The sequence below is a fragment of the Peromyscus leucopus genome, unplaced genomic scaffold, assembly GCF_004664715.2.
Source record: "Peromyscus leucopus breed LL Stock unplaced genomic scaffold, UCI_PerLeu_2.1 scaffold_469, whole genome shotgun sequence".
In the NCBI taxonomy this organism is placed as follows: Eukaryota; Metazoa; Chordata; class Mammalia; order Rodentia; family Cricetidae; genus Peromyscus; species Peromyscus leucopus.
This window is the reverse complement of record NW_023505364.1, coordinates 206611-219912: the sequence shown is the minus strand read 5'-3', so window position 1 is coordinate 219912 and position 13302 is coordinate 206611.

Here is a 13302-nt window from a genome sequence, read left to right as displayed (position 1 = left end):
TTTGTTTGTTTGTTTTTCAAACAGAGTTTCCCTGTGTAATCCTGGCTGTCCTGGAACTCACTCTGTAGATCAGGCTGACCTCGAACTCATAGAGATCCGCCTGCCTCTGCCTCCCAAGTGCTGGATCAAAGGAGTACACCACCACCGCCTGGCAGAAAATAACTTGCAATTACATTTGAATTCGTGGGGAATTTCATCTTACATCGGTGTCAAATGAGTTTGCTGAGCACAGTACTTTTGGAGTGAGTGCCAGGGAAGTTGCAGTGTTGCAAAGTAGCTGGGCAGAGAGGGAAGGTGAGATCCATCCAGGGGAATGAAGTCGGGGGACATAGAGGACTTCATAGGGGGTGAAAATGAAGTGGGAAGGGAGAGAGGTAAGTCCTGGGAGACCTTGGGTGGATCTGTTGGGTCCAGAGACATGGCTCCTTCAGAGAAGTCACTAGATCAGTTACCAGGTTCATTTGGGGTGTGGAGTCCTGACTGGGTCTTTCCCTTCTGGGAACAGGACTCCTGGAGGATAGGGAGGTGGTACAGTTACCAGCTCTAGTGACAGGGACCTAGATACAGGTGTTGATGCTGTCACTTCCAGCAGGTGGACAGGTGATGCCAGGGCATTTCCGCTCCTGAGGCAGCCTCCTCCTGAGGCGCCAGCCTCCTGGGGCAGGCTCCTCCTGGGCAGGCTCCTCCTGGGGCAGGCTCCTCCTGGGGCAGGCTCCTCCTGGGGCAGGCTCCTCCTGGGGCAGGCTCCTGAGGCAGGGAGGCTTGTTTCCAACTGAGCAGGCAGAGAGGAGGGAGAGAGCGGTGACGAAGCATTCTGTAAAAACAAGTTAAGGGTCAGGTGTATTGTGGGTCTATCCCGGTGGGGAAGTCCTGATGGCAGGAGCATGAGGCAGCTGGCTGCATTGTATCTGATGTCAGGAAGGAGAGAGGGGGGGAGGGGAGGGAGAGGAGAGGGAGAGGGAGAGGAATGCTGATATACTCGGGGTTCATTTCCTCGTCTCTGTTAACTTAATCTAAATAACCACTGGCAGACATGTCCAAAAACATGTTTCCATGGTGATTTTTAAATCCTGTCAAGTTGATAAGATTAACCATCACAAGGGGCCAGTCAGTTGTGACCGCCACCCTCAGCTTGCTTCCACAGGGACATGAACTTGGCTTGGGAAAACTACAAGGTTGGGGGCTAAAGTGAGTGAGTTCCCTGTCTGATGAATACCCCAATCTAGATGTTGTTTTTTGGACTGAGACACAAAACTCACTGAGCACAGTTTCTAGATGCTGGCTGTATCGTCCAACAACACAGGTGACATTCCTAGCCACAGGAGTCCGAGAGAAGACACAGTGAAGCTCCTCTGACATCTGAGCCATCTCCTTCCATATGGAGATTGCACCTGCCAGCCTGAGCCTCCCTGGCTTACAGCTGTGAGAGCTGAGTCCCCAAGGCCACAGGTGGGCAAGCACAGAGACAGGGCTTCTGTTGGTGGTTTCAAAGAAATGGTCCCCATAGGCTCCTAGGGAGTGGCACTAATAGGAGGTATGCCTTGTTGGAGGAAGTGTGTCATGGGAGCAGGCTTTGAGGTTCATGCACAAACTTAGGCCCAATGTAGCAGCCTCTCCCTGCTGCCTGTGACCCAGATGTAGAACTCTCAGCTCCTTCTCCAGTACCATGTCTGCTTGATGCTGCCATGATGATAACGGACTAAACCTCTGAACTGTAAGCCAGCCCCAATTTAACACTTTCCTTTATAAGAGTTGCTGTTGGTCATGGTTTCTCGTCACAGCAATAGAACCTGACTAAGACATCTTCCAAATTACTGATGCTCCTTCCCTGGCACAAGCTAGCTGCCTGCTCTAGCACTCTCACTGGGGCTCACTCTCCATTCTTTTAAGCTTTGGAGACCCCAAGCATCTGCCCCGACCCCTAGCATCTGCTCCTGCCCCAAGAAGATGGTGCAGAGGACAGAGAGGCAGACTCTAAGGTGGCAGCTATTTTGGAGATGTAGAGGCAAGAACTGCCTTTTCCACTTGCTGGGCTGCCCGATGGAGCCTTGGGGTAAGCCTGCTCTCTCTCCATTTCTATACAGTTCTCAGGATTAACTGTTGCCATGGGCTGTGGGGCACAGTTTCTGAGAGAATGAAGGATTGGCTGGGACAGCTGGGCTCTGTTCCTGCACCTCTAGAGCAGGGTGTTTCTGTAATGCTTTAGCCCAGAGAGTCCTGAGACCCGAGGTACAAAACCCAGGTCCTTCAGCTGTGTGAATGTGAGTGCATGGACGAGACTCCTCCTGCCTAGGCAGACCCCTAGGTCTGCTGCCTTCTGTTCCTATGACACCGCTTTATGTGACTGTGTGTGCAGCCATGGAAGTCAGCTCAAGGTGTAGTGCTCACTCTGCCCCTGGGATGAGCTTGGTGCAGTGTAGACTCCCGGGACCCAAGGACAGAGCATCCTCTGTGTCAACTGAACACAGGCATCTGCAGGACAGATGTGCTGAGAGTTCCTGTTCCTTCTCTCTGCTCCAGGGTGGACCAGATGAGCCCATATCTGCCTGGGAACCGTGAGCGCAGTGGGGTATGTGAGAGCAGAATTACGGCAGCATCCCATCTTCTTGTTTGTGGGTCTAGGTTCTCAGACCCCCACATTCACTCCAGTCCTATCTTTGTGCTTTTGCTGTTTCTCAGTGCCACCTGCCGACTGTTTGCATCAGCCAGGACAGGGTAGGCTATGCTGTTACAACAAATGTTACCCAGACCTCTGCGCCTCAGGAGAGAAAGGTCTGGTTCTCCCCTGTATTTTGTGGTCGTTGTGTGTTGACTGTGGCTCTATTTAGTCATGTCACCCCAGAACCCAGGCTCTCTCTGAGCATCTCTGGAGGGAAGGAGGCAGACTCTCGGAACAATGTGCCTACCCTTAAAACTTGGCTGAGACAGGCCATAGAGCCGAGCTTGATGCCAATCAGGCAGGAGTGTGTACCCACCCAATTCCAGGGGAGAGCAGCAAACGGTTTTCAGTCATCATGGTGACTGCCATCTTTCTTAATAAAAAAAGAGCATTTTGTTTTTATTTAATAAATTCGAGGAACAGTTTCACTCGCCACAAGCAGAAAAGATAAGCATGAAAATTAATGAATAACATTATAGAACTAACAGCTCACAGATGACTGAACAGTGGTAACATGCTGGGAAACTGGCCAAGATCGCCAGAGCTAGAAGGGGACCCTGGTCAAAGGCACAGGCATTTCAAAGAGCATGGGAGAGCGCCCGGCCACTCCCTGCCTGACTGTGTGAGCATGGGTAAGTATAGCAGGGCTGTTCCCTCACTTACCCCAGAGCAATTGGAGAACTAGTGTGCTTCTTAAAGGAGCAGATGTGCATATGGCCCTAACATGAAGCAGGGTGACTGATTCCATTATTAGCATGCATTTGCTAAGCCTGATGCCAGCCACTGTACAAATACCTCACAAATGTTGAACCAGGGCTAAGGAGATGACTCAGCTGATTGAAGTGTTTGCAATGCAGGCCTAAGGACCTGAGCCTGTATCCACAGCGCTTGTATACAGAACCAGATGCAGGGATGTGAACCTGTGACTTGGGTGCTGGGGAAGTGAAGAAAGGTGATCTCAGGGGCTTGCTGGCCAGTGTAGTCAAACCATCAAGCTCTGGGTTTACGGAGAGATCTTGTCTCAAAAATCTCACCTGGTGTTGATCTAATTCTGGTCCTAATTAGGTGGGTGGGGTCAGGAGGGAGGGGAGAGAAAGGAAAGGAGGGAGGGGGAGGGGACAGAGAGGAAGGGCGGGAGGGGCTCAGATTAAGGGCACAGGAGCTTGCACAGCCTCAGTGGGACCCTAGGTAGCAGTTTCCACCCCAGCCACGCCTCCTGCCCTGGGCTGCCGAGGAGATTGTGTGACAGAAACAATGATCCTCACTTCATAATAAGAGTCCCGAGACTCAAAAGTAGTGACAGCAAGACCATTTATTTGACACCTTTACAAGGTCGCCTGTTGGATTGGGAGTTTGAGACCAGCCTGGGCTACACAGTGAGACTCTCAAAACAGGCAGAGCAGACAGCTGACCCACTAGCCAAGCAAAAAAGACAGAAGCCGATGAGAATACCTCAAACAAACAAACAAACAAACAGCTGGAAAAAAAACTCAGGGGAAGAACTCCTTGGTACAGAGACCTCTCAGATGCGACATTAAAATGCAGAGAAGAAGATAAAGTCAAGTATGTGAAAGCACGCTCCGCCAGCAAGCTTCTTCCCAGGGTACAGCCAGCAGGCAAGAAAGAAGGCAAGGCCATGAAAAGGGAGAAAATATTGAAGAGCCAGATGTCTGATAAGGGGTTAATACAAACAACAACAACAACAACAACAACAACAAAAACAAAAAAACAAAAAACAAAAAACCAAACACGTCAGAAACTCACAGCTCAGTAGCAAAAGACAAGCAAGCAAACAGCAAACAAAAAGCCAAACACAAACAAACCTTATTAAGAAGAGGTAAAGGGGTGGGTGAGAAGGCTCAGTGGGGATGATGTTTGCTCACAAGAGTTTGATCCCTGGCACCCACGTGGCAGATGGAGAGAACCAACTTCTGCAAGTTGTCCTCTGACCTCTACATGCATGCGGTGGCACATGCGTGCACACACCCCAGCATGTGAATAACTAAAAGCAATACAGTTAAGGAAAGAGACAAAGGACCCCAGTGAGCATTGAAGGTATATAAACGCAAAAGTCCTCAACGTCATTGATCATCAGAGAAGTGACAATCAAAGCTGCCAGGAGCTGTCACCTCACACCTGGTAGATGGCTCTTCTCAAACAAACAAGAGGTGACAGGCAGTGGCAAGAGTGTAGAGAACACGATTGCCCACTCCTGGCTGCATGGGAGCCATACTGACACCATGCAAAAGAGTGCACAGGGCCTCAGTCGGTTAAGAACACAGCCACCAAGTGGGGTTTATTTTTGCTTTCTCCTTTTGAGAGAGACTCTCAGTGGAGCCTCAGGCTGGCCTTAAACCTGTGATCCTCCCAGCCCAGCCTCCCTTATCCAGTGCCATGATACAGAAACAGCATTTTTTGAGTACACTGATGGATAAAGAAAATGGGATACCCATGCTCCACACTTACGTACATACAGTCCACACACACATAGACCCCCACACACTGACAAACGGTTCTTGCAGGTTCTAGGGAACCCAAGGCCTGCTGCATGCTGGGTCAGTGTGCTGCCACTGACTGAGCCATACTGAGCTCTCCATTTTTCTGAGCTAGGGTTTTAGTACATTGCTCAAGTTGGCCTTGAACTCCTAGGCACAAATGATTCTCTTGTGTCAGTCTCCTGAAGCTGGGATGATAAAAGACTCACCGACCCTTGTTCACAGTGAATATTATTCTGCCAGCAAAAGAAGGAAGTTCTGCCAGGCGGTGGTGGCTCACGCCTTTAATCCCAGCACTCAGGAGGCAGAGCCAGCGGATCTCTGTGAGTTTGAGGCCAGCCTGGTCTACAGAGTGAGATCCAGGACAGGCACCAAAGCTACACAGAGAAACCCTGTCTTGAAAAAGAAGGAAGTTTTGCTGTCTGTGATAACATGGTTACAGCTGGAAGACACTTTGTTGAGAGAAACATGCCAGAGACAGGAAGACCAGCTTCAGACGATATTAATTTTTAAGATGTGTTTTATTTATTTATTTATTTATTTATTTATTTATTTATTTATTTATTTATTTAGGTGGTGGTGGTGGTGGTGGTGGTGGTGGGTGGTGTGTGTGTGTGTGTGTGATAACAACATGTAGGAGTCAGTTGTCTCCTTCCACTATGTGGGTCCCAGGGATTGAACCCAGCCATCCAGCTTGATGGCAAGTGCCTTTACCCACTGAGCATCTTGCCTGCCCTGTGACCTCACTTTTGTGTGGGATCTAAAATAGACTAGGTAGAAGAAGCTAGTGAGGGGTTGGGTGACATGGGGGGTGTTTGGTCCAAGAGGGGGCCTCCCTTTCTAAGAAGAGTGGCTATGAAGATCTGAGGGACAGCATGGCTGTGTTGGGAGCATTTGGCTGCCTGTGGTTATCATTACACCCTGGGTGTGTGTATTGAGTCATCACGGTGTGTACCTGGACCCCCAGTCTTTCTGTCAGTGGGCCTGACTTGGAGCATCTTTGCTAGGCTTTAATTATTCACACTCTGTCTTCAGCACATTTTGTCAAACTTATGCACCATCTCTGCAAATATTCTCTCAAAATAGGAGATGCAATGTAATGAATGAATGAATGATGAACAAATGAGAAAAAACACATGCATGCATTTAAAAGGAAGCCTGGTGTGATAGCACATGCGTTTAATCCCAGCACTCCGGAGGCAGAGGCAGGCAGATTTCTGTGGGTTTGAAGCCAGCCTGGTCTGCACATTGAGTTCTGGCCCAGCCCAGGCTAAGATCCCGTCTCACCTGTGCCAAAAACAAATCATCATCATCAACACAAACCCTCAACAATAACAACAACAACAAAACCCCCAAACAATAACAAAAAGAAAATTTGACTCTCACCCTACAGAGGAAACTGTCATTTGCTGTAAGTAGGAGGAAATCAAGAAAGTCAACGTGGGCTGAGGAGATGGCGCTGTAAAAGGCTTGCCTTGCAAGCATGAGGGTCTGAGTTTGTTCCCCAGAATCCACAAAAAGCCAGACCTGAAGGCACACCCTTGCAATCCTAGCTCTGGGAAGCAGAGACAGGCAGGTATCTGAGGCGCCCAGCCAGGCTCACTGGGGAATGCTAGACCAGTGAGAGTCCCTGTCTGAAAGGGGGTGAATGGGGCTGGAGAGATGGCTCAGTGGTTAAGGGCACTGGCTGCTCTTCCAGAGCACTCTGATTCAATTCCCGGCACCCACATGGCAGCTCACAACTGTCTATAATGCCAGTTCCTGGGACTCTGGTAACCTCACACTGACATACATGCAGGCAAAATACCAACACACATAAAAATAAATAAGCATATATATTTAAAAAAAACGAGGTAGATGGTATTCTTGAGGTTGATATCCAAGGCTGTCACCTCTGCACACATGTGTATCCACACAGACACACACACATGTGTAACCACAAAGACACACATTAAAAAATAAGAGAAAAACCCAGTAAGATGCCCTCTCTTGAAAGCTGGAGTCCGAGGCCGGCTTTCATGTCATATCATGTCGTGGATACCAATTAGTGACATTAGCATGAGGGAGATGCTAAGGCATGTGATCACCAAGCATAAACTTCCTCATCCTTACAAGGCCTTTGAGATAAGTGGTCTGTGAGTAATTTGCTCATTTTGCAATTAATGTTTTTCACTGACTTACTCACTTTCAATGCAAAATATCTGCAATACCATCTAAAATCATCGTGTATTCCATTATGAGCCCACCTGTGAGGTAGGGAAGCATCAGCGCTCTCCAGATGCTGGTGCACCTGATCCTCTTGTGTGAAGGTCACATAGTCCCCAGGGGCATCCCCCTAACTCTGCTGTGAATGAGAAATAAGCTCACTGTGTCGAGGTACTGAGGTTTGTTTGTTGCAGCAGCAGAACTTATGTGATTCTGACTGTGGCATGTGGGCCACTGCGGGGAAACAGAGGGTTTCTAGCTTGGGATGGTCAGGCTTACAGTCCTTTGATTTCATTATGGTGCCCAAGTGACACTTTTTATTTATTTTGTATCTGGACCACAGTTTCCCTTGCCTCCTTTCCTCCCAGCCCCTCCCCTACTCCCCCCTGAAGCCCCACCTCCATCCCTGCCCCATCAACTCCTCCTCTGTTTCTATTCAGAAAAGGGCAGGCCTTCCATGGATATCAACAAAACATGACATATCAAGTTGCAGTAAGACTAAGCTCCTCCCCTTGTATTAAGGCTGGACAAGGCAGCCCAGTATGAAGAGTAGGGTCCCAAAAGCTGGCAAAAGACTCAGAAACAGTCCCTGCTCCCACTGTTAGGAGTCCCACAAGAGGACCAAGCTACACAACTGTAACATATATGCAGAGGGCCTAGGTCAGTCCTACACAGGCTTCCTGATTGTCCGGTCCAGTCTCTGTGAGACCCAATGAGCCCAAGTTAATTGATTCTGTGGGTTTTTTTTTCTTTTTCTTTTCCAGTGTCCTTGACCCCTTACAATCCTTTCTCCCCATCTTCGGCAGGATTCCCTGAGCTCTGCCTAATGTTTGATTGTGAGTCTCTGCATCTGTTTCCATCAGTTGCTGGATGAAGCCTTTTCGATGACAATTGGCCTAGGCACCAATGATGTTTGTTTTTCTGGGTCTGGGTTACCTCACTCAGGATAATTTTTTTTCTAGTTTCATCTAGCCAAAGTGGTATTTGATCAATAGAAATCATAACATCTGGTTTGGAATTGTGATCTTTCCCCAGATTAGAAAGGTGTGGTGGGTCGGTCTTACATGCCAGGCATTTACGGTGAACCCACAGGCTGTTGGCTGAGGGTAGGATACTCTGTGGTATTCTCTGTTTCCAGCACTCTTCAGACATTGAACCTTGGCTTCTCACTAGGTACTCTAAAGTCTACAAAATGCCCACCTGCGTGTGTGCATGACAGGAAGCAGCACCCTTTTCTAGAATAGACTTTGTGTTTGATGATTTTGCCCTACTGGAGGCTAACCTAAGCTTTGGGCACATTTTGGGGAGTTGAGGCTGGAGTTTGGCAGGTGAGGAACACCAGAGCAGTTCTGACTTAGAAATTTTCAGCCTAGGATACTTTATTGGGGCATGAGTCCACCATAAACCAAGGAGCACTGGGACCATCTTTGAAGAATCGACCTCCAGAATCACATTCCCTTCCCAGCTGGGGCTTTATTGTCTTCTACTCCCTAACTCCCCCTTCTCTCTTCCTCCTCCTGTCTCTTCCTCCCCCATCTCCTCTCCTTCCCCTTCTCTTCTGTTTTCTTCCTCCTTTCCTCTTCCTCCCTCTCTCTTCACCCTCCCCTGACTTCCTCTCTTCTTCCTTCGTGTGCATATTCAGCTAAGCAAGTCCCAGACTGATTAAATCACTCACATGGGGTCTTGATTGCCAGCTCAAAGTCTACTAAGCATAAAATGACCACTGTTTTATCTAATAGAACTGTCTCCCCGGGTAGGAGTCACCTCTTCACACCCTGACACCCTCCTGTTGGAACAGGGACTTCACTTACTCCCAAGGTGGTCCCTTCCTCACTGGGTGGCTCCAGATAGGAAGGGATTCTATTATTATTATTATTATTTCTTTATATTTTTTATTATTAGTTCTAGGGGTTAAACCTAGGACTTTGTGTGTGTCAGTCAGGTGCTCTATCACCAAGTCAGCCCCAGGAGCTTCCTCTGTGATTTGTCTGATCCCATTTCACTTCTGGCCACTTCTGTCCTTTCCTTTCCAGCATCCTGTGGGATTGTCCACCTGGTCCAGTAGTACCTGGCAGAGGCTCAGCACCTCTTGAGACTTCTCTCCAGTGGTTCATCCGTGTTGCCGGTATGCCCTAGGAAGGTGGAGGTACAAACCCTGAGGGCTGTGGGTGCAACTGCAGAGGCGGCTTCCAACCGGAGCATGGGCGTCAGTGCCCCGAGCCCAGGCTGTCTTTGAGTGCGTCATCATCTTCGTCCCTTGCAAATACGCAGCCATGCTGTGCATTTGCTGGCCGATCTGTTTAGTCCAGGTAGTTACAGCTCAGCAGTGTTGGCCGCTGTCCCCTGGCTCTCTAGCACAGTGCCTGGCACCCAGGAGACAGTCTGTGAATCTCTGCTGAAGGGATGAAGGAGCTGGGGGGTTCCAGGCCCATTACTTGATGTCTGCCTTGTGATGTGGAGCACCGAGGTAGACCACACAGATGGGAGGGGCTGTGATGTCATCATCCCGGGGTACTAACTGGAAGGGACTGAAGCTGGGGCCGCTTTGGAGAGAGGGCCTCCAGACACTTCCTGCATGCTTTGGCTGCGGTGTAGAACTGACATTTGCAGTTCTACAAGGGCCCGGTAGCTTAGCATCCAGTGCAGCCACTGGTTGGCTTGGGTGCCCTTATCTCCTGTAGGTCTCCGGTTCCTCTTTGTGACATTGAGATACATAGTACCAACTTCAGAGCTTCTTCTTCCATGAAATGAGCCGGCCTGTTCAAACAGGCTGGGAGAGGACATGCTCAATGGGTACGGCTGTGTCCTGAGATCTGGCTGCCCTTCAACTTGTGGCTGACCTCCTGATTTTGCTTTCTGAATGCTGGGATTGCAAGCGAGAATGAGTACTATCACTCTCAGCAGCCCTTCAGAAGGTCTGACCCGGACCTAGGGGATCTGGCACTATCAGGCCTGGGTTTCCTGGCTGCCTGAGACTTCTTTCCAGGAGCATCTACATTGGACTAGCCTGGCTCCATCTGGCCGCTGGGCTGCAGCAAAGAGCTTCCCTTGACGCTTCCAACAGGACTTAAAAAAAAAAAAAAAAAGTAGAAAACCTTTTTTGGATTGCTGCCTGCGGCAGACACAGTTTAAATTAACTTAAACCATTTTCTCCAAAGCGCTCCCCCCCTTTACTGATCCTTTTTCACGGAGGAGGGAATAGAAAGCCTTTTCAGGAAAAAGCTTCAGGAAGAGCCTATTTTTCCGCTCTCCAGAGGATGCCAGGCCAGGAGATGCTAAAGTTTGCAGCGAGCGAAGCAGGGAAGTGGCTTTTAAGCAGGAATGGGAAAGAACTCGGGTGTAGCGCGTGGGTCCCTGGGGGAGAGCGCAAGGTGCCGCCGCACCGCCGCGTGTGGTCGCTAGGGGGCACCCGGGTCCCGTGGCTGCCAGAGGTGAGGCGGCTGGTGCTGAAGCCTGCGAAGCCTGCCACCGGACCCCGCGCTCGGCAGTGGCTTCCTTTGACCCTAGCAAGCCCAGCGCGGCGGCTCGCGCTCCTCCCTCCTCCCTCCCATCGTACCTGTTCCATTTCTTCTTCAAACCTATGCGTAGCTCCCCTCCCTCTCTCCTTCCCTCCCTCCCTCCTTCCTTTTCTCCCCATTTCTTTCCTCCATTCCTGCCGCTCATTCTTTCACAGTGTCTTCCACCTACCCATGCTCCCCTCCTCCCAAGCACTCTTCCTTCCCCCCTTCCCCCGCCCCTTTTGCTCTCTCCCTTTCCCCTCTCGCTTCTGGATTCTGGATTTGGCCTGAATAACTTCAGAGTTTCTGCCAGCTGACTCGACCAGAGAGGCCAGCTTGTCTGCACCCCAGATCAGTCTCCGCGGCTGCGTGAGGCTGTGAGATGGAGGCCTCCCGTGTATAGGGGAAGCTCCCTCCCTCCCTGGATCCGCATTCCAGCTGTGTCTGAGATCTCCAGGAAGCTTTAAAACAATGCGGAGCGCCAGGGTGGGTAGTTAGGTGGTAGAGCACTTGCCTAGCAAGCAGGAGACCCTGGCGTCCACGCCCAGCACCACAAACAAAATTTTGAATTTTGGGATTCCTCCCTCCGTCCCCCGAGAGGCTGGAAATGTTTTTGATTGTTGCCAAGGAGTGCGAGGGAAAACAGGCATTTGCATGGGATTCAGACTTAGCGCGGCCCTCTGTCCTGTTCCAGCCTCAGCGAGGATCCTCAGGCTCAGCTCTGGTCTCAAGAGTCTCCACCTCCAGGCCAGCAGCAACCACCCTGCCTGTGCTCTGGGATGCCCTGTCCTGGCCACACCCCCGAGGGAACAGCATCTCCTTCTAAGCTCGAAGCCTATCTATTTGGGGGTCCTCTCTGGTGTTGGGACAGTGGGGGTAGAGCCTGGGTCAGCCTCTAGAGGCTTGGCCTGGATTTTTATTTTATTTTATTTTTCCTGCTAGTTTTTGCTGTGAGGACTTCTTTGGCTCAAAGCCTCCCACATGGTCGCTAGTGGATCTGACCCTTCAGTCTACAGAGACTTCCAGGGCCAGGCCCTGTAGCTGTCTGGAGGCCTTTCCGGTCAAGACTGATTCCGGAGAAGACTGCTACTCTCTTGGGAGGGAAGTAGGAGGTTTTTGGCTCCGGGGTCATTTAGTGAGCACCAGGAAAAATACATGGAGACCATTTGACCCAAGAGGTGATGGGGGTGGACCAAGGGGGCGTTGCAGGGTCAATTCCAGGTGGGAAGGAACAAGTGTGCATCCCAGCCAGTGTTTTTAAGCTGTGGCTCCGTGACACACACACATTTCAAAGTGGTCCCCAGCATCCCAAGCATAGTGGAACAGGTCCAGCGCAGCCATCTTTTCTACCAGGACCAACCAAGGCTTGGGGAGGCTTAATGAATTCCATGAGGTCACTGTGCTAGATGACACCATTGGTATATTTTGTTCTTTTCTCCTTCCCGAGTACATTTTCTCATTTTCCAGCCATTTTCAGTTAGGGAAGTCCATGTGTTTCATTTTGGCCAAAGGAAATGTGGGTGGGAGTGGTACATCATTTCAGCTTGAAACAGGAAACGTCCTCCGTGGTTACCTAGGCTCTCTTTTACTCCCGTTATTGGTGGGAACAGTGATTTGAACCTGGAGGACAGCTCTCTGTCCTGTTGCTTGACCTGACCTGCAGGAGATGTGTGCATACAGACAGACATCTCTATCCTGTTGAGCCACTGAGCTCTGGGGACTGTTTGTTATCGTAGCAGCTTTCAGCCCACTCTGACTGCTATAGTACACAGGTAGGGAGAGGTGTGGCTGGAACTGGGGTTTAACCCTTTCTGAACTTGGGCTATTTTCCTTTGCCTCAGATGTAGAATCAGGGAAGGTGTGGAGGGCAGTTGATTTAATGGCAATTGATTCAATTTTTCTCTGCACATTGCCACACTTTGAAGTTAGTTTTCACATTACAATAAATGGCATCTCATAGTCTTTGTTGGAAATGTGACGCAGTTCTCTTTATCTGATTTTTAAAAGTGTCAGTACTAGAGGCTGTGAAGATTGCTCAATTAGTCAAGAGCTTGCCTTGTAAGCTGAAGCAACTAGTTTGAGTCTCTGATGCATGTTAAAAAAACAAAACAAAACAGACATGGTGGTTTGTGCTTGTAATCCCAGGACTGGGGAAGTGGAGACATGTGGATCCCCGGAAGCTCATTGGCTACATAGTTTTAGCCCAGTTAGCAAGCTCCAGGTCCCAAGGTGGAGGGGCTGCAGGGCTGTCTCAGTGCGGAGCACCGGCTGCTCTTCCAGAGGACCTGGGTTTGGTTCTCAGCACACTGTGTAACTCCAGTTCCAGGGGACGGAGCACTCTCTCTTCTGTCCTTCTTGGACAATGCTCTAGGCACTGCATGCATATGGTGTGCAGACATGCATGCAGGCAAAACCCTTATAAACATAAAGAAGCAAACAAAACCAA